Below are 22,944 nucleotides of genomic sequence, written 5' to 3'. Positions count from 1 at the left end.
AGGAACTTCTCCAAGTGGGAAACACAAGAGAAGAAAAGGACCTACAAAAACAAACCCAAAATAATTAAGAAAATGGTCATAGGAACATACATATCAATAATTACCTTAAATGTGAATGGATTAAATGTTCCAACCAAAAGACACAGGCTCGCTGAATGCACACAAAAAGAAGACCCATCTATATGCTGTCTACAAGAGACCCACTTCAAACCTAGGGACACATACAGACTGGAAGTGAGGGGATGGAAAAAGATATTCCATGCAAATGGAAATCAAAAGAAAGCTGGAGTAGCAATACTCATATCAGATAAAATAAACTTTAAACTAAAGAATGTTACAAGAGACAAGGAAGGCCACTACATAATGATCAAGGGATCAATCCAAGAAGAAGATATAACAATTATAAATATATATGCACCCAACATAGGAGCACCTCAATACATAAGGCAACTGCTAACAGCTATAAAGGAGGAAATTGACAGTAACACAACAATAGTGAGGGACATTAACACCTCATTTACACTGATGGACAGATTATCCAAAATGAAAATAAATAAGGAAACAGAAGCTTTAAATGACACAATAGACCAGCTAGATTTAATTGATATTTATAGGACATTCCCTCCAAAAACAGCAGGTTACACTTTCTTCTCAAGTGAACACGGAATATTCTCCAGGATAGATCACATCTTGGGTCACAAATCAAGCCTCAGTAAATTTAAGAAAACTGAAATCATATCAAGCATCTTTTCTGACCACAGTGCTATGAGATTAGAAATCAATTACAGGGAAAAAAATGTAAGACACACGGACACATGGAGGCTAAACAATACGTTACTAAATAACCAAGAAATCACTGAAGATATCAAAGAGGAAATCAAAAAATACTTAGAGGAAAATGACAATGAAAACACGATGATCCAAAACCTTTGGGATACAGCAAAAGCAGTTCTAAGAGGGAAGTTTATAGCTATACAAGCCTACCTCAAGAAACAAGAAAAATCTCAAATAAACAATCTATACTTACACCTAAAGGAACTAGAGAAAGAACAAACAAAACCCAAAGTTAGTAGAAGGAAAGAAATCATAAAGATCAGAGCAGAAATAAATGAAATAGAAACAAAGAAAACAACAGCAAAGATCAATAAAACTAAATGCTGGTTCTTTGAGAAGATAAACAACATAGGTAAACCTTTAGCCAGGCTCAGCAAGAAAAATAGGAAGAGGACTCAAATCAATAAAATTAGAAATGGAAAAGGAGAAGTTACAAAGGACACTGAAGAAATACAAAGCATCCTAAGAGACTACTACAAGCAACTCTATGCCAATAAAATGGACAACCTGGAAGAAATGGACAAATTCTTAGAAAGGTATAACCTTCCAAGACTGAACCAGGAAGAAATAGAAAATATGAACAGACAAATCACAAGTAATGAAATTGAAACTGTGATTAAAAATCTTCCAACAGGGCTTCCCTGGTGGCGCAGTGGTTGAGAGTCCGCCTGCCGATGCAGGGGACACGGGTTCGTGCCCCGGTCCGGGAAGATCCCACATGCCGTGGAGCCTGCGCATCTGGAGCCTGTGCTCCACAACGGGAGAGGCCACAGCAGTGAGAGGCCTGCGTACCGTAAAAATAAATAAATAAATAAATAAAAATCTTCCAACAAACAAAAGTCCAGGACCAGATGGCTTCACAGGTGAATTCTATCAAACATTTAGGGAAAAGCTAACACCTATCCTTCACAAACTTTTCCAAAATATTGCAGAGGAAGGAACACTCCCAAACTCATTCTATGAGGCCACCATCACCCTGATACCAAAACCAGACAAAGATATTACAAAAAAAGAAAATTACAGACCAATATCACTGATGGACACAGACACAAAAATCCTCAACAAAATACTAGCAAACAGAATCCAACAACACATTAAAAGGATCATACACCATGATCAAGTGGACTTTACCTCAGGGATGCAAGGATTCTTCAATATATGCAAATCAATCAGTGTGATACACCATATTAACAAATTGAAGAATAAAAACCATATGATCATCTCAATAGATGCATAAAAAACTCATGACAAAATTCAACACCCACTTATGATAAAAACTCTCCAGAAAGTGGGCATAGAGGGAACCTACCTCACCATAATAAAGCCCATATACGACAAACTCACAGCAAACATCATTCTCAATGGCGAAAAACTGAAAACATTTCGTCTAAGATCAGGAACAAGACAAGTATGTCCACTCTCGCCACTATTATTCAACATAGTTTTGGAAGTCCTAGCCATGGCAATCAGAGAAGAAAAAGAAATAAAAGGAATCCAAATTGGAAAAGAAGAAGTAAAACTGTCACTGTTTGCAGATGACATGATACTATACATAGAGAATCCTAAAGATGCCAGCAGAAAACTACTAGAGCTAATCAATGAATTTGGTAAAGTTGCAGGGTACAGATTTAATGCACAGAAATCTCTTGCATTTCTATACACTAACAACGAAAGATCAGAAAGAGAAATTAAGGAAACATTCCCGTTCACCATTGCAACAAAAAGAATAAAATACCTAGGAATAAACCTAACTAAGGAGGTAAAAGGCCTGTACTCAGAAAACTATAAGCCACTGATGAAAGAAATCAAAGATGACACAAACAGATGGAGAGATATACCATGTTCTTGGATTGGAAGAATAAATATTGTGAAAATGACTATACTACCCAAAGCAATCTACAGATTCAATGCAATTCCTATCAAATTACCAGTGGCATTTTTTATACAACTAGAACAAAAAATCTTAAAATTTGTATGGAGACACAAAAGACTCCAAAGAGTCAAAGCAGTCTTGAGGGGAAAAAATGGAGCTGGAGGAATCAGACTCCCTGACTTCAGTCTATACTACAAAGCTACAGTAATCAAGACAATATGGTACTGGCACAAATACAGAAATATACATCAATGGAACAGGATAGAAAGCCCAGACATAAACCCACGCACCTATGGTCAACTAATCTATGACAAAGGAGGCAAGGATAAACAATGGAGAAAAGACAGTCTCTTCAATAAGTGGTGCTGGGAAAACTGGACAGCTACATGTAAACTAGTGAAATTAGAACACTCCCTAACATCATACATAAAAAATAAACTCAAAATGGATTAGAGACCTAAATGTAAGACAGGACACTATAAAACTCTTAGGGGAAAACATAGGAAGAACACTCTTTGACATAAATCACAGCAAGATTTTTTTTGATCCACCTCCTAGAGTAATGGAAATAAAAACAAAAAATAAACAAATGGGACTTAATGAAACTTAAAACCTTTTTCAAAGCAAAGGAAACTACAAATAAGATGAAAAGACAATGCTCAGAATGGGAGAAAATATTTGCAAATGAATCAACAGATAAAGGATTAATCTCCAAAGTATGTAAACAGGTCATTCAGCTCAATATTACAAAAACAAACAACCCAATCCAAAAATGGGCAGAAGACCTAAATCGACATTTCTCCAAAGAAGACATACAGATGGGCAAGAAGCACATGAAAAGCTGCTCAACATCACTAATTATTAGAGAAATGCAAATCAAAACTACAATGAGGTATCACCTCACACCAGTTAGAATGGGCATCATCAGAAAATCTACAAACAACAAATACTGGAGAGGGTGTGGAGAAAACGGAACCTTCTTGCACTGTTGGTGGGAATTTAAATTGAAACAGCCACTATGGAGAACAGTATGGAGGTTCCTTAAAAAACTAAAAAAAGAGCTACCATATGACCCAGCAATCCCACTACTGGGCACATACCCAGAGAAAACCATAATTCAAAAAGACACAGGCACCCCAATGTTCACTGCAGCACTATTTACAATAGCCAGGTCATGGGAGCAACCTAAATGTCCATCAACTGACGAATGTATAAAGAATATGTGGTACATATCTACAATGGAATATTACTCAGCCATAAAAAGGAACAAAATTCGGTCATTTGTAGACACGTGGATGGATCTAGAGACTGTCATAAGAGTGAAGTAAGTCAGAAAGAGAAAAACAAATATCGTATATTAATGCATATATGTGGAACCTAGAAAAATGGTACAGATGAACCAGTTTGCAGGGCAGAAATAGAGACACAGATGTAGAGAATAAACGTATGGACACCAAGCGGGGAAAGCGGCAGGGGTGGGTGGTGCGGGTGGGATGAACTGGGAGATTGGGATTGACATATATACACTAATATGTATAAAATGGATAACTAATAAGAACCTGCCGTATAGAAAATAAATAATATAAAATTCAAAAATTAAAAAAAATGTGTCAATGCCAAGAAACATGAGAGAGGCCAAGGAACTGCTCCAGATTAAAGAGTAAATCAATAACAAAATGCAATTCATGATACCAGAATGAATCCCAGACTGGGGTGGGGTGAGGGGGATGCTGTAAGGTTATATTGGTTATATATAGGGAAGGTTATATATAGGGAAGACCTAAAGTTTGAATATGGACTGTGGATTACATAATAGTATTATATCAATATTAAATTTTCTGATTTTGAAAATTAAAAAAAAATTAAATTAAATTAAAAAATTCAAAAAAACTGAGTGCTGAAGCGGGATGTGGCTGGATTCGTGTGAGGAGGCTACAGATACCTGTTCCTAACAACTGGGAACTGGAGGGGTAATCATCTCCCTCCTCTCTAAGACCAGAACCAAAATTAGGAATCACTCTACTTGCTAAAAAGGTTTTCTGTCTTTCCATCACACATAACAAATTCCAAAGTAAATTGGGTCACTATCCCTTGATGAGTTTCCCATTGCAAAAGCTAGTCCAACATGCCTCTCCTTTTATATAATATAATCTATTTCTTTGCCAGAGTAAATCTGAGAGCAGGAAGAAGCCAAGTATAGTGGCTAAACTGACACAAACTTCAAATGTCACTATGGACCCAGACATCAATGCACACATATATATAAGTATAAATGTAAATGTCGTATGTAAATATGTATGTGTGTGCTTTGGGGTCTCGGGACAGCAGAAATCACAAGAACCAATCCTGTGGTATAGAAGCAGCTGATTCATATTCCAAAATATACAAGGATAAAATTAAGACAGAAAAAATGAGCAAACCACATTACGTGTTTAAGGTTCTGTTTTTGCTATACTTGGTATACTCTGAGACAATGCAATTATTTTATACTAAAATCGCTAATGAGAGACATGAATCAAATAATGAAAAAACTGACAGAATAAATTTAGTTAATGCTTAACATATTCTGAATTAGAGCATTTTTTAGTGGAATGACTCTAAGATTCTCCTCAATTCATCAGCCTTTTCCCAGTGAAAGAAGAGATGGGAATCAAAGTCTATGTGTACTACCATGTATCACGTGAGGTTGGTAATTACAATAAAAGCTTCCATTTAACAACCCTCACTGTATAGTGTCTTCTAAGAATAATTACATTTGGATTTTATATAGTACATGTTTTCTGAAGTTCTGAGGACAACTTCATATATAAAATGTAAGCAAGCAGAACCTACCTGGGGAAAAGCAATACAGTGTCAGTGAAATGTAAGGAAGAATGATTTGCAGTGTATTCCAGGACACTAATGAAGGTAACATTCACACTTTCAGAAAACCAAAATCTGACTCATAAAAAAGTGGGGAAACAGGAGGTAAAGGATGTGAATGGATGCTGGGGTACATAGGGAAGCAGAAAGTAAACATACAAAACAGAAAACTGGCATCTTTTTTTAAATTTTTTTAAATTTTATTTTATTTATTTTTTTATACAGCACGTTCTTATTAGTTATCTACTTTATACATATGTCAATTGACATATGTATATATGTCAATTCCAGTCTCCCAATTCATCCCACCACCACCACCCACCCCCGCCACTTTCCCCCCTTGGTGTCCATACGAGAAAACTGGCATCTTGATGGTTTCAAAGGGTTCCTAGTTTCTGGTGTCCTCAGATGTTCCTTGGCTGGTAGGTGCCATTCTCCATGTGTCTTCACATGGTCTTCCCTCTCTAGGCATCTGTCTCTCTGTGTAAACTTCCCCTTTTTAGAAGGACTCAATCATATTAGATTAGGGTCCACCCTAAGGACCTCATCTTAACTTGATCATCTGCAACCACCCTATTTCCAAATAAGATCACACTCACAAGTACTGAGGGTTAGAATGCAATATCTTTAGGGGTACATAACTCTTCAACCCATCCATCCAAGAGAACAGAACAAAGAAGAAGAAGGAAGAGGAAGAGAAGGAGAAGGGGAAGTTGAATACAGGGATAATAGTTATCACCCTGGGAGCTTTGTTTTTCTCCCCCCAAAATCATGGTACCCAGAAACTGCTGTGAACTTAATTTTCTGGGAGTGGTGCTGATACTCTAAAAATAAAGGGGTTGGAATATAGCACATTGTTTCTGCTGGATGTTTTTTTAAAAGAGAAAGCTTCATAATAAAGAAACTTTGGTTTGGGTATTCTTTGAAGTTGCTTATTAATTATTGACCAGGGGATTTTTGCAGAATCTAACACCTGTGGCCATAATACGTCTCTGGTTAAAAATGCGTTAATAGGTTTTTATGTAGCTAACACAGGAATTTACTTATACTTCAGACTGCACCAAAGTCTACAAGCTAATCAAGTAGGACAAAGGGGTAAATAATTCACAACTTTGAATAGTAATTACCAAAGAGTGTTTTTCCATTATGAAAATGTCAATCTGTAAACCCAGTTAAGTTCCAGAACCCACTCATGTAGCATTTATTCCATAGGTGTAATATATTAAACTGTTTTCCTTCTCCAAGACTTCTCACATATAGTAACTTTATAATGCAAAAGATCACATAAGATATAAATACAAAATAGCAGAAAATCTTATTTTTGTGTGTAATGATCCATTAAACTTTAATATTTCAATGAAGTTATATTGTAACTTTGTTTCACAAAGTTAAACTTCATTGTAACTTAGAAACCCTTAAATTGATGGTATTCTGCAATGAACTAAAAACTTTTGTGTCTCAAAATATTTAGAGTCTCATTCATAACTAACTTGTCTATTTTCTTTTGCATTCCCCCAATCCTTCTTTCTGCATTAACCACAAGTCTCAGACTAAGAAAAAATTTTAAGTGTGTAAAGTGTTCTCTACTTTATTCATACCTGACTTCCCATAAACACTATGTCTAATTGATAAAATTTATTTCAACCTAGTGCAGACTTCTGAGGGATAAAGGCTTTTTATAATAGCGCATCTCACCAATAGAGGGCAGACCCTGAATGCCCAGAAAAGTTCTGTATCCTTAAATGCCCTTGGGCCCAGTTTCCTTAAAAGCTCACATGTGATAAAGAATTATAGCTGCCAGCCCTTCTGGTTATATTACTGACCCCAAATTTATTTCACTTATTTGAAATAATGTCTTCTTGTTTTTAAGAAAACAGTATCAAAAAGCAAACAAGTAAGCAAACTGCATGTTTCTACAAGTCCCAAATCCAAATAACACAAGGATTAGAACAAAACTTACGTATACAACTAGCAGATTTTTCCAGCAAACCCAAGGAAAGATGTATATTTGAAAAAACCAGAAATCTGAGGGCTAATTAACATAAAGATTTATATCAGTTAAAATAAATAAACTGTAACAAAACATATGCCCCCAAAAGTCCCACCTATTTGAAAACTGGCAGAAAGAACTTGCCTGAGTGCTAATAAATTCTTGATTTTTAAAAGTTAAATGAATTATGTAAGTACTTTTTAGAACAGTAACATTACTTTTATAAAACTACCTTGATTGAATATACAGTGGAGAAAAGACAGCCTCTTCAATAAGTGGTGCTAGGAAAACTGGACAGCTACACGTAAAAGAATGACATTAGAACACTCCCTAACACCATACACAAAAATAAGCTCAAAATGGATTAAAGACCTAAATGTAAGGCCAGAAACTATCAAACTCTTAGAGGAAAACATAGGCAGAACACTCTGTGACATAAATCACAGCAAGATCCTTTTTGACCCACCTCCTAGAGAAATGGAAATAAAAACAAAAATAAACAAATGAGACCTAATGAAACTTAAAAGCTTTTGCACAGCTAAGGAAACCATAAACAAGACAAAAAGACAACCATCAGAAAATATTTGCAAACGAAGCAACTGACAAAGGATTAATCTCCAAAATATACAAGCAGCTCATGCAGCTCAATATTAAAAAAAACAAACAACCCAATCCAAAAATGGGCAGAAGACCTAAACAGACATTTCTCCATAGAAGATACACAGATTGCCAACAAACACATGAAAGGATGCTCAACATCACTAATCATTAGAGAAAAGCAAATCAAAACCACAATGAGGTATATCACCTCACACAGGCCAGAATGGCCAACATCAAAATATCTACAAACAATAAATGCTGGAGAGGGTGTGGAGAAAAGGGAACCCTCTTGCACTCTTGGTGGGAATGTAAATTGATACAGCCACTATGGAGAACAGTATGGAGGTTCCTTAAAGAACTAAAAATAGAACTACCATATGACCCAGCAATCCCCCTACTGGGCATATACCCTGAGAAAACCATAATTCAAGAAGAGTCATGTACCACAGTGTTCATTGCAGCTCTATTTACAATAGCCAGGACATGGAAGTAACCTAAGTGTCCATTAACAGATGAATGGATAAAGAAGATGTGGCACATATATACAATGGAATATTACTCAGCCATAGAAGAAACAAAATTGAGGTATTTGTAGTGAGGTGGATGGACCTAGAGACTGTCATACAGAGTGAAGTCAGAAAGAGGAAAACAAATACCGTATGCTAACACATATATATGGAATCTAAAAAAAAAAAAAAAAAAGGTTCTGAAGAACCTAGGGGCAGGACAGGAATGAAGATGCAGACGTAGAGAATGGACTTGAGGACACAGGGAGGGGGAAGGGTAAGCTGGGAAGTGAGAGAGTGGCATGGACATATATACACTACCAAACGTAAAATAGATAGCTAGTGGGAAGCAGCTGCATAGCACAGGGAGGTCAGCTCTGTACTTTGTGACCACCTAGAGGGGTGGGATAGGGAGGGTGGGAGGGAGACGCAAGAGCGAGGGGATATGGGGATATATGTACGCATATAGCTGATTCACTTTGTTATACAGCATAAACTAACACATCATTGTAAAGCAATCATACGCCAATAAAGATGTTAAAAAAAGAAACATACTACCGGGCTTCCCTGGTGGCGCAGTGGTTGGGGGTCCGCCTGCCGATGCAGGGGACACGGGTTCATGCCCCGGTCCGGGAAGATCCCACATGCCCACCGCGGCTGGGCCCGTGAGCCATGGCCGCTGAGCCTGCACGTCCGGAGCCTGTGCTCCGCAACGGGAGAGGCCACAACAGTGAGAGGCCCACGTACGGCAAAACAAAAAAACAAACAAACAAACAAAAACACTTTAGCACACAGCACAGACAAAGCCCCAGAATAAGATGAGCAAAAGAAGGCCCCTGCCCTCAAGGTATCTGCAATCTCTACAGACAAAATCAACCCACTGGAAGGCCCCGGGGAAACATATAGTAAATTCGATAATGGTAGCACAAAGAAAGTGCTTTAGGGGAAACCAAGAGAAATACTAAATAGATCTTGAACTCATGGTTCTTAAACAGAAGAAAAGTGTTTTTATATGTTGGTCATGGTTTTTAAGCCCTGAATCAGGTTTTTCTTAGCAAATGAGGACATTTTGACTGGAGTGGAACAGAGGTCCTGGTACACTTGCAAATGAGTCTGTGTCTGCGTATGGGCCTTTTATATAAAAATCTCTTCTGTAAGTAAGGGTAGAAGCACTCCCATTACTGCTGGACACTGTACAGGCAGAGCAGAATCCTGTCCGGGAGGGCACCAGAGTCCTGGGGACTGGGGTGGCTTTGGGCTGTGGTGACCCTCAAAGTCAGAGGAATTGGAAGTGGGGTTTCTCAGCAAATAGAGCAGCTGGTAGTCCTGCCCAAACTTATACACATTTCAGTAAAGAGCGCAGTTAGACTAAGGTGGGCAGTGTGTACTTTCTCCTTCAACCTCTACTAAAGACTAGGTGTGTTTACTAAGGGACAAATGAGAAAGTAGATTGAGGATTCCAAAAAGAGCAGCCATTTGGAAATAAAGGAAAGTGCATTTCCGTTCATTTCTGAGCTGAAATCGACACTCTATAACATAATGCCTCAAAACAAGCCCCTTCTACACTCTCCAAAGTTATCCAAATTTAAAGCACATGGATAGTTTAACTCCACTCAGTAACCCCCCAAAATCTCTGTCTTCCTCCTTCAAATCATATACTGTGGCTAATAATTAGCAAAATTTGACTAACATGCATTTCACAACCTTTCTCGGATATAGAACCTTGCTCAACATTACCACCACTGCAAAAGGAGAGGAATCAGATGCCTAAGATCCCCAGCATTATGACTAAAAGAAGAAAAACAAGCTTCAGAAAAGCCTGGGTATTTATTACTATAACCATTATTATCAACTTATTACAAAATAACATATTTTTCTAACATTTCCCAATTTTAAAATCATTTCACACTGATTTTATCATCTGAATCTTACAGAATCTATAAAAACCAGCTGGGGAAAGTGAAATGGGCTGGCTGTTAAGTCACCCAGAGAAGCTGAGGGGACTGAATCCTGCCCCAGGCAGGACGGGGTGCACTGGTCTAAGAAGATCTCTCAAGAGGGGACGCTGCCACAGGTAATGAGAAGGCAGGGTGTTACCTCAGGAGACTCAGAACCATTACATTCAAGATTACGACAGTGTGCAGGGCTGGGGAATACGACCAACCACCAACACCAAACCCTTCCTGGCATTTCAGCACTACTAGAATTCATTACTTCCTGAGCGGGGATGGGAAAGAGTCTGGTCTGGGGCCTGAAATAATTTACTAAAGTATTCTAACCATTAACAGTAAGAACCAGCCCTTGTGGAGCATTAACCATATCTCAGGACTATATAGATAATTTATTTCCTCTCCCTCCCTCCAGAGTCAGCTATCCTATTTTACCTGAGGAAACTAAAGAAGAGAAAATGTAAATGATTTGACCAAGATCACATACCTAAGCTCAGAGCCAGGCCCTGAACTCAGGCCTTCTACCCACCAAGCTATGCTTATCCCAGTAGGGACCATCACAACCAGAGCACTAAATAGTGCTGTTCCACAGTGACAAGGCCTGGAAAGCTTCCCTTTCCAGAACTTGCTTTTGAAAACCCTTTATTTAGAATGGCTTTCACAATCTTGGCATGTCAATGCTGCAAATACAATGGAAAGTTGGTAACAATCAACCTAAAGCAATAACAGGAATTTAAATGTAAGAAAGTAGAAAAGCATCAAAGGCACAGCAGACTCTCCACAATGAGAGCATGAGGCCTGGTGGTTCAAATTACAAGGAGATTGTTGAAGGGCAAAGAAAAACATAGGGTATATTTCTGAGAACTGACAGCATTTTTTTTTTCCAAATAAAAATAGTTCTGTATCAACAACATTTTAACCCCCTTAGCCAGAGGTCTTTATAAAGGATAAAGTGAGGAGAGAAATGACTAAAGCTTCTATGCACCTTCATAACTGATGTATGTGATCAGTTGGTTCTCTTTTAGTTAATTCCTCTGGAAAAAAGAGCTGTCGGTAGCATGGGAGTTCTCAGATCTTGTATTCCTATAAAATTAAAGAGCAAAACTCATTAATTAATGAACTATCAAGACCAGACATTTTACATATATAATAATAGTAACAACAACAATGATAGCTAACACTTATTAAACACTAGCTGTAATGTCAGGCACTATTCTAAGCGCTTTTCTGTATTATCTCATTCGATCTTCCAACAACCTAATTTTGCCTTATTTTTCATAAAAGGAAGTTGAATAGCTTGCTGAGAAATTATACAGACGGCAAACGGTGGACCCAGGATTTGAATTAAGCAGTCTGACTCCAAGACCTAAACTCTTAACCCATGTATGATATGTCATTTAATTTAAACCTCCTCGTAATCCTGTCCTGTGAGATGCTTTTTTCTTTTTTGAAATCAGTAAAAAATTTATTATGTTAGAAGGTGATAAGTCCTACAGAGAAAAGTAAAGCAGGGAAGAGGCATAGGGAGTGCCTGCGGGGATAGTTGCAAAATTTTTTGAGTTGCTTTTTATAGCTAACAAAATTGTGGTTCAACTGGGTTAAACAGTTGAAACAGAGCTCAGTTTCAAATTCAGGTCAGTCTGTCTCCAAAACTCCTGTTCCTTCTACCACGGTTTCCCTATAAAAGAAAAAGAGATGCCAAAGATGAAGTTGAGAGACAAGTCTGGGAAAGGAACTCTCTACAGACGCAAACCAGATGTCAGCTGGGGTCTCCTTGCCCCTGGAAATCTAGGAAATGGTGTCTGCAAACTCCTTTGTACATTTTGGGTGAAGTCCCAGGAGGGGTCAAGGTACTGTTTGTTCTCGGCCAGCTCTGCCTCCAGGTTCTGCCTCTGCTGAATAGTGGTTTCCACTCTGCACTGTGGACCCCTTTATGGAATTCAACCCCGGTCCCTTGATTTCCACAGCAGCCCCAAGGGTATGTACTGGACAACCCTGTTCTTTAAAACAAAGTTTCCTTGACCTTTTCCTTCCACACACAAGCTCCAGCTTCCCCCTTATAACCCTCCTCTCTCTCTCGTTCCCCCTCCTCTCTTGGCCTTGAACCCACATCTCCCGAACAAGAATTCTTCCCACTTTCCCAGGCACAGCAGTTCAGGCTCATGACCCCTCTGCTACAAGACCCTCCCTGCTGCCTGTGATTTCCCATCCAGAAAGCTCCTCAAGGCATTTTACTTTCCGTGGTAGCTCTCACTCTCAGAGGAGGCACGACTCTGGCTTTTACAGGAGCAACTGGCCACCACAAAACCTACCACGGGTCTTTCTGTCAGGCAAACTGTGGGCTGGGGATGAAATTCAAGGAACAAAACCTGAATGTCGGACTTCCCTGGTGTCGCAGTGGTTAAGAATCTGCCTGTCGATGCAGGAGACACGGGTTGAGCCATGGTCCGGGAAGATCCCACATGCTGTGGAGCAGCTAAGCCTGTGCGCCACAACTACTGAGCCCATGTGCCACATCTACTGAAGCCTGAGCGCCTAGAGCCCGTGCTCTGCAACAAGAGAAGCCACCTCAATGAGAAGCCCACGCACTGCAACGAAGAGTAGCCCCCGCTCACCACAACTAGAGAAAGCCCGTGCGCAGCAACCAAGACCCAAAGCAGCCAAAAATAAATAAATAACTAAATAAATAAAATTTATTAAAAAAACCCTGAATGCCATGAAAACCTCAGCATACTTATTTTTTTAAAAACTTTACAGTATCAAACTAGACAACACTTTACTTTCATTTTAAAAAATAGAACATACATGTTATATAACCTTGGCTGCCCCTGGCCTGCCTCTCTGCATCCTTCAGCCTCAGTGGCAAGCAGAGGAGAAAGGAATCTTGTTGACCAAGTCCCTTCAGCAGCCACGCGGCTCCTAAGGCCTGCCAGTTCCCAGGAGGCTGCTTGCTGGCAGCCAGCCTGGGGGCCCTGGCACTCCCATGTCTCCTGTGTATTCTTACAGTGTCCTCTGTTAGTTCTGTACTTAGTCACCTAAAGAGACTTACATTTCTGAACTTTTTCACTTTAAAGGACACTAAGGCACCTGCCTAATGCTGCTGCATTGATAGCTTTTTTTTTTTTTCCATTTGACTGTAAGCCTCAAACAGACTTTCTCCTGGAAAAGCAGCTATCAGTTTCAGCCAAACCTGCAAGAAGCTGCCTCTTTTAGCAGAGACTAGCTTGGCAGTGTCAAGAAGAGAATAAACAGGAAATTCCTAAGAGAGGAGTTTTAAGAAGGCAGGTAACTATAGTGTACCAGGAAGCACCTCAGCAGCCAGGCAGAATGGAAGGGGCATGGACTTTAGATGTTGTCCTAGCTCCACCCCAGAGCAGCTCTGTGACCTGGAGGAAAGCATGCAGCCTGCTGAGTCTCAATTTCCTTCTCTGAAAATGGAGACAATAACATCCACATGCTGGTATGAAGACGGGAGAGATGGAAGTCAAAGCACCCAGCATATGCCAACCATGTGGGCGGAAGTAGCTATGACTGTTATTATACTGGTTACTAAATTTGACGTTTATTTTTAGAACATTTTTGAGTACCTACTATGTGCCGGGCCGTGGACCAGACACTGGGGAAATGGTGGGAAAAGGTCAGACCCAATTTCTGGCCCAGGGAACTTTAATTCTTGAGAGGAAAAAATAGGCTTTAAACACAGCTAATTTATTGATTAATAACAGCAGTGCCAAGTGCTACCATTGTGCGATGCTATGAAAATACTGAACAAAGACAGGTTGGCTGGCGTTGGTTTCCTAAGTGGGGAGCGGGGAGGGTGATGGGGGTTGAAGCCACCAGGAGCAAGCATGGTTGATGCAGAGACCTGAGTTGAGTGGGGAGAGGTGTGTGTAGGGTGAGTGCCAGGAGGGCAGCTCCGAGGAGGGCCAGTGCACCTGGTCATGAGCCAAAAAGAGGGAGAAAGCAAGAGGCAAGGCTGGGGGACACAGGGCTAGCAGGCCTTGCTCGGGATTGTGGACTGTATTCCGAAGTAGAGTGGGAAATCATGAAGAAATATTTGCAGGGACGTGGAATGACCCAGCTTTCATGTTAAATGTGTCACTCTGGTTGCTCTGAGGATGAGGCACTAGAGGGGACCCACGATGAAACCTGGAGCTGTAATTAAGAGGCTGTTGGTATAATTCAGGAAAGAGATAGTGAGATCTTAGACTGGGAATAACTGTGTTGAAATGGCTTCATGGCTCTAGCCTCTCTCCTATTAAAATGTTTCTCAAACTTGCCTGATGATAAAAATCTATGACGTTTGGTAAAAATACAGGTTCCCAGAGTCCCATGCTGGGATGGGGCGGGGGTCTGGGAATCTGTTCTTTAAACAAACTTCCTGGGCTTCCCTGGTGGCACAGTGGTTAAGAATCCGCCTGCCAGTGCAGGAGACACGGGTTCCAGCCCTGGTCCAGGAAGATCCCGCATGCCGCGGAGCAACTAAGCCCGTGCGCCACAACTACTGAGCCTGCGCTCTAGAGCCCACAAGCCACAGTGCTGAAGCCCATGGGCCCTGGAGCCCATGCTCTGCAACAAGAGAAGCCACAGCAATGAGAAGCCCACCTAACACAACAAAGAGTAGCCCCTGCTCACCGCAACTAGAGAAAGCCAGTGCACAGCAACAAAAACCCAATGCAACCAAAAATTAATTAATTAAAAAAAAAAAACTTCCTGAAGGATTCCTTTCACTAGGCAAGCTTGTCCCGTGTTACCCCGCAGTGTACACTGAGAAACAGACCTTCCTTTCCCATGTAAAATAATTCAGTGTTTCTAGAGATGGTGCTTTTCATGACCCCAACCAGAGGAGGATCCAGGTGTAAACTCACAGGTCACAGAATGCTTTCCCTACTTAGCACTAAAAGCACTTCAGCTGTAACAGCTCCAACGTTTAGATTATCTATATCCATGGTTTTTAAGTGTGTTCCTTGATATATGAGGGGTTTTTCTGTTTGTTTGTTTTGTTTTGTTTGCAGTATTAATAGATGTACAGCTGTCAAGAGAGGCCAGAAGGAGGTAATCCAGCAAGATCTGCTGGAAACAACAGGAGTGCAGAGCAATGGATGGAGCGAGAGTCTAGCTCGATCTACATTCTATAAACGTCCTGAGGAGCTCAGCGCACCTCCCCAGCCCATCAGTTGCTGACCTGGGGACTTTATTACTTGCCCCAACCTCTGCCAGCTCCTGCAGAGGAAAACATCAAGACCTTATATGGATTACATCCTTGGAAAATGCTTTTCAATATTGGCCTAACTGCGTGTGATCCAGTTGGAGCAAGAAGGAAACTTTTTGCCCTCTATCCATTTATCTTCTTTATCAATTCATCCACACAGAGAGCATGCACAATAGGTAGGAGAACAAGTTTAGGTATCAGTTTACCAACGTTCAAATCCTGGCTCTTTCATTTATTAATTGGAGAAGTTACTTAATCTCTTTGCTCTTCAGTTTTCTCATCTGAAAAATAAAACGATTATGGTGTACTAGTTTGCTAGGGCTGTCATAGCAAAGTACTACAGATTGAATTGAGACAGGAAGGAAGGGGTCATGGCACAACCTTTTTTTTTTTTTTTTTTTGCCATGCTGGGTGGCATGTGGACTCTTAATTCCCCAACCAGGGATGGAACCCCCGCCCCCTGCATTGGCAGCTCAGAGCCTTAACCACTGGACAACCAGGGAAGTCCCAAGGGCACAACCTTTAAAAGAATGACAGCCTTTGAGGATATGACAAAAACTGGTTACCACCATGTGCTTGCTTCGGCAGCACATATACGAAAATTGGAACGACAAGAAAAGATTAGCATGTTCCCTGCACAAGGATGACACACAAATTTGTAAAGTGTTCCATATTTTTGTTAAAAAAAAAAACTGGTTACAGCCAATTAGGCCCAAGATGGAGGAAGTTTCAATTTCCAGTAGACCTTGAGCCTCCCTATACACTCATTGTGATATATTAGCATATGCTAAATGACTCACCCACAGGTGCCATGAAGTTCCCAGGCTGACCATAAAAGGCCAAAAAGTGGGTGATGGCCCAGTTCCTGGAAATTCCTGCCCCTTCTTCAACATAGTTAGAATATTCTTCCCACTTGTTAGCATATGAAATTACCCAGCCAAAAAAAATTAACCACCCCACAACCCAGGGCCACTCTCACCTTCTGAGACAGACTACATTCTGCCTATAGGATGTGTATCTCTCTAAGTAAATTTGCTTTCCCTTTACTATGGCTCACGCTTGAATTCTTCCCTGGGCAAAGCCAAGGACCCTCACTTGGTGGCCTGTCCCAAGGACTTGGCTGAGACCTGAGATGTGACCATTTTCTCATGCCCCATTCTCCTGCAATAGAATAGCTTAGACAACAGAAATTTATTGTCTCACAATTCTGGAGGCTAGGAGTCTGAGATCAAGCTGTCAGCAGGGTTGGTTTTTTCTGAGGCCTCTCTCCTTGGCTTGCAGATGGCCATCTTCTCCCTATGTCTTCACATGGTCTTCCCTCTGTGTATGTCTATGTCCTCGTCTTGAAACAAAGCACGACTCTGTGAGGGCCTCCCAGGTACAAATCATTTCTCTGCATTGCTCCCCCCACCCCAATATCTTGTTTGTAAGAAACAGAGTTCATTCAGCCTCCTTAACTTTCCCTGAATTCCAAAGGGCAGATTCAAAGAGTTGCTAATCAGGGAAGAGAGGGAATGCAGAAATAGGGGAGGAGCAGTCAAGAAACCAAGCGGGGCAAGGTCCTGCTTCCTCCTCAGGGAATATCCATAACAATGTATCTTTGAGTTCTTCCTCAGGAACTAAGGTCCCCCCACACCCAGGTGGAAGATGGTAACTTCAGGCTGAGCCTAAGATTCCTGGACCACCCACTGTTACCTCACCACCAACCAATCATTAGAAAGTCACACACTGCAGCCCTCACCCCAAATTTTGCCTATAAACACTCTTCTCTGAAAACCATCAGGGATTTAGGGGTTTTGGGGCACCAACCACCCGTTCTCCTTGCTTGGCCCTGGAATAAACCTTTCCCTGCTCCAAACTCTGACATTTCAATTTTCTTCGCCTCACTGTGTGTTGGGCACATGAACTTGGGTTTGGCAACAGCTGGAAAACCTCTGTTGCTGGGGACATATGCTGCATTCACCTTTGCATGTTTCTCACTGACTTAAAAATTAAAACCTGCCATTCAGACTCTTCTCACGTCAGTCTATTGAGTGGAATTCTTTAAGTCCCAAACTCATGCGAGCTGTGCTTTCTTCTCATTTCAGTCATGCACCAGTATGGTTTGTTTGACCAAGCCTAGATGGTTGAGAAATCTGTGACGTGCAGGTCAGAACCCACTCAACAGGGTGAGCCAATCAATAGGGTCAGGACCCAAACTGAGGAAACGTCAATTTCAGGGAGGAAAGGCACTCCAGGACCCACTCCTACCAAATAGTCGTAGGATGGAGAAGCACATGAGAAAATATATCAAGAATACCCTTGTTTTTTGACAAAGTATTGCATAGGGTGATCTGTTGACTTTATGCATCTTTATTTTGGTGCTATTATGTGTCTGTCTTTTATTTAAAGACCATTCATGGTACTTAGTTAATATTATATATACCACATTGTGAAATAAGTTAAACAATGGGGAAATGATCTTTTATGTAGCAGTTAACTTGTTTTCCCATAAAAGATAATGAGTCTAAATATCTCTCACCTAAAGAAATAGTTAAAAATGTAAGTTGGCAGTCAATACACAAGGGCTGAATGGCTGTAAGAACTTTCATCTTCAAAACAAGGTACTAAGTCTTTAAATGGATTTTCCCTTTCAGTCAGTCCGTCAACAAATACTTATCAGTCTACCATATGCCAAGGGCTGTGTTAGTGCTGGGGTACAATGATGAACAAGATAGATAAAGACCAAACAAAGAGGGGATTAAGACAGAGGAACAGGGGAGAGATTAGTTTTTTTAATTCATTAAGAACTATTTGAGACAGAATAGTCAAGAATGACCTCTCTGAGGCTGACGGTTTAAACTGATGTTTAAACTGAAACTGAAGCAAATGCAGTCTTTGAAGTGATGAAGGACAAGGGAGACGGGTGTGGTGCATGTGTTCGGTGGTGGAGGGTGTCCAAAATGAGCCTGGAGAAGAAAGCTGGAAGACATTGATGGGTTTTAAGGAGGGAAGGAACATGATCTCGCTGCATAGGGCGGGAAGGGGAAGCAAGGAAGTGAGTTAACAGAGCATATTTGCATAGTCTTGCAAGATGCCGAAGGCTTACACAGGGGGGTAGTTGATAGGGTGATAGCACATAGATTTATGATGTATTTTGAAGTGGAGGCAACAGGACTTAAAAATAATTTGACATGGGGATGGAGTTGAGAAAAAGATTATCCAGGACTCCCAGGCTTCTGGCTGAGGATAATTTCCCTTAGTTTATTTCCTTCAAGTCACTTACCTCAATTAAAGCAACTTAAGCCATTATCTTGTTATTTTATTTGTTTAGTTGTTTACTCTGTCCATCAAGAATAATGCTGTCGAATTGAAAAGTAGTGCAAGATCCAGTAATCCCACTCCTGGGCATATATTCAAAGAAAACCATAATTCGAAAAGATACATGCACCCCAGTGTTTACAGCAACACTATTTACAATAGCCAAGACATGGAAGCAACCTAAATGTCCACTGACAGATGAAAGGATAAAGAAGATGTGGTACATATATACGATAGAATATAACTCAGCCTTAAAAAAAAAAGGAAATAATGCCATTTGCAGCAAGAGGGATGGACATAGAGATCATCATATTAAATGAAATAAGCCAGAAAGAAAAAGACAAATATCATATGATATCACTTATATGTTAAAAAAAATGATGCAAATGAACTTATACACAAAACAGAAATAAGTAGACCCACAGATATAGAAAACAAACTTATAGTTACCAAAGGGGAAAGGGAGAGGAGGGATAAATTAGAAGTTTGGGATTAACATATACACACTACTATATATAAAAGAGATAACCAACAAGGACCAACTGTACAGCACAGGGAACTATACTCAATATTTTGTAAAAACCTATAATGGAAAAGAATCTGAAAAAGAATATATATATATATATATATATATATATATATATATATATATAAAGAATATATATATGTATAACTGAATCACTTTGCTGTACAACTGAAATTAACACAGAATTGTAAATCAACTCTACTTCAACTTAAAATTTAAAAAAAAGTAATGCAAGACACATAGGTAATTTTAAATTTGCTAGTAGTCACATTAAAAAAGATGTGAAATTAGTTTTCATGATATATTTTATTTAAACCAATATATCCATAATATTATTTCAATAAGCAAACAAAATAAGAAATAATGAGAGGGACTTCCCTGGTGGCACACTGGTTAAGAATCCGCCTGTCAATGCATGGGACATGGGTTCGAGTCCTGTTCCGGGAAGATCCCACATGCTGCAGAGCAAACTAAGTCCATGTGCCACAACTACTGAACCTGCGCTTTAGAGCCCGTGCTCTAGAGCCCGCGAGCCACAACTACTGAAGCCCATGCACCTACAGCCCATGCTCCGCAACAAGAGAAGCCATCGCAATGAGAAGCCCACGCACTGCAACAAAGAGTAGCCCCCGCTCGCCGCAACTAGAGAAAGCCCAGGCGCAGCAACGAAGACACAGCGCAGCCAAAAATAAATAAGTAAAATAAATTTATAAAAAAAAATAATGAGAGATCTTACTGTTCTCTTTGTACTGAGTCTTCAAAATACAGTGTGTATTTTACACTGACAGTGCACCTCAGTTCCGACTAGCCACATTTCAAGTCCTTAATAATCGCCTGTGGCTAGTGACTATGTACTGGACAGTGCAGATCTGGAGAAAGAGCCACTGAAGGCAGGCACATTCAGTCTAGTTCACTGTTTCTCTCCAGCAACTGAAACGTTCAGTGGCACACTGAGAATTTGATATGTTTTGAATGAATGAATAAATGCCTGGCGATGGGGGGTTTATTGGAGGCTGTAGTTTGGGGAGTGGGTTCAAAGCTTCCATTTTGGACTCATTAGGTATGAGTTGTCTACAAAACCTCACAGTGGAGATGTCAAGAAAGGAAGTGGAGATGAGAATCTGGGACTGAGAAGAGAAATCTACGTGGAGGTGTAATTCTGGCATCTTGATGGGTTCTGAATCCAAGGGAATTATTTCTGGGTTGCCTTGGGAAAGAGTGCAAGAGAAAAGGAAAAGCCTAGGATCTTACTCGCAGAGATACCGAGTTAAATGTTGAGAATGTTGAGTGAGAGAAGAAGAAAATCAAGAAAGTGTGGTCATGTCAAGAAATCAAAAGGGGAAGCGTTTCAAGGAGAAAGGAGTAGTCAACCCTACTGAAAGGTCTGGTTAAAAAGTAATAAAAGAACAAAGAAGACAAGAGCAATGAGATCTTAATAATCCTGACACTCATTCCACAGTCATGATCTCTTTTTAGCCTTCCTTATAATGCTTTTAGTCAGAGAATGATTGGGGTTTCTTTTTAACACAAAATTTGAACATTTTAAAGAAGTTTGGCCTCCAAAAGATAAAGACACCCAGCTAGTTTATGGAAGAATCAGCTCAAGAATCCAAGACCCTTAGCATTATTTAAAGAACATACTTTAAAGCACTGGAAATAACAAGGGACCGTGGAGGTTTGCGGAGGGAGCATGACTATCTGTGACTTCACCAGGTCTAGGTGGTTTGAGAGCAGGTGTACACTTCTTTCAAGTATGGAGCTAGACCAAGGTTACGTGATTGGGAGTTGTTGCAAGTTTCCTAAGTGCCTTCTGCCCTTCACTGATAACAGTTAGAATTCTTAACACACTGTTCGTCATAGAACTCCATTTCTCAACCTGTCTTAGGCAATGTTATTCTACTACTCCTGCAGGGCATTAATATTAATTAAAAACAACTTTATTCAAGAGAAAGGTCAGTTACAAACATTTAGCAAGTGTGTTCTTATGGGTAAATCAGGCTTTCTCTGCTGTCTTTCAAAACACAAGGAATGAAATGATCTCATCTAAACTCTATGGCTAAGTAGTTGCGTGACCCTGAGCGAGACTTTACCCTTCTTGTACCTAGCTGTTCTTATCTACAAAACAGAGGGGTTAAACCAGATGATCTCTACTTCGTCAAATAATTTATGATTGAACGTTATAGTTAATTAGGTTTCCTTCTGTCCACATGTTTAACTTCAAATTTGATCAGTGTGAGAAGATCATCCTAAAGAAGTCAAGAAACCTAGGAATGAATTCCAAGTTCACCATCAGGTAGATCTGCAATCACTGTCCCCGTATGTTAAAGGGGATGGTAACTCTCAGGCTCATCTCCCACAGGGCTGTTTTGAGGACTGAACCAGATAAGTCAGGTGAATGTTTTGTGATCTGTATAGTTTCAGAGAAATTAGAAGTGCAATATTGTTAAAGCAGATGTCTGAAACACGATATATATTATCCCTCCCAACAAATAACAGGCTGAGTCCCTGTTATTTATCCTCAGGGCATAAGACTTGTTACTTTTGTTGAGTAGATTATGGTATTGGAATATGCTCAAAACGAGAATGGAGATGAACCTCCTGATGTCTCCAGAGAGTGCCTCTCTTTGAATGTTTACAAGAAAATAATGGGATAAAGAAAGAGGGAAGGAAGGAAGGAAGGAAGGGAGGGAGGGAGGGAGGGAGGAAGGAAAGAAGAAAGAAGGAAAGAAAGAAAGAAAGAAAGAAAGAAAGAAAGAAAGAAAGAAAGAAAGGAGAAAGAAAGGGAGAGAAAGGAAGGAAGGAATGAAGGAAGGAAGGAAGAAAGGGAGAGAGAGAGAGAAAGGAAGGAAGGAAGGAAGAGAGAGAGAGAGAAAGAAAGGAAAGGAAGGAAGGAAGGAAGGAAGGAAGGAAGGAAGGAAGAAAGAAAGAAAGGAGAGAGAAAGAAAGAAAGGAAGGAAGGAAGGAAGGAAGAAAGGAAGAAAGGGAGAGAGTGGGAAGGAGGGAATTCACAGGCAGAGGAGGAAGAAAGGCCATGGCAAGGCAAATTTAAGGAAATAAAAGGCGAGTTAGTAGAAGTAACAGGGGTGGGGAGGTGAAGTGGGCAGCAGGGCAGGAACAGGAGCCAGTTAGACCGGGGGCGGGGGGCTGGGGTGGGTGGCGACTCAGTGGCTAGTCCAGCCACTTGCCAGGCAGACACCGGGCGGAGGAGGAGGGTGAGGGTGGGGCTTGGCGAAGGGCAAAGGCTGGGCAATACTTAAAAGGGAGATGACCCTGGCTAGTTGGTGCCGCCTTT

General features: G+C 40.4%; 1 non-coding gene across 1 annotated transcript; it reads left to right on the top strand.

Annotated features, from left to right (window-relative positions):
• The first annotated feature begins 16,398 nt into the window (after positions 1-16,398).
• On the top strand, positions 16,399-16,504 carry LOC132501452 (U6 spliceosomal RNA). Its single transcript, XR_009534238.1, has one exon. It is a non-coding gene; the product is annotated as a U6 spliceosomal RNA (small nuclear RNA).
• Positions 16,505-22,944: the final 6,440 nt, after the last annotated feature.

Source organism: Mesoplodon densirostris, chromosome 1 (assembly GCF_025265405.1).
Source record: "Mesoplodon densirostris isolate mMesDen1 chromosome 1, mMesDen1 primary haplotype, whole genome shotgun sequence".
Lineage (NCBI taxonomy): Eukaryota > Metazoa > Chordata > Mammalia > Artiodactyla > Ziphiidae > Mesoplodon > Mesoplodon densirostris.
This window is presented reverse-complemented; position numbering and strand designations above follow the sequence as displayed.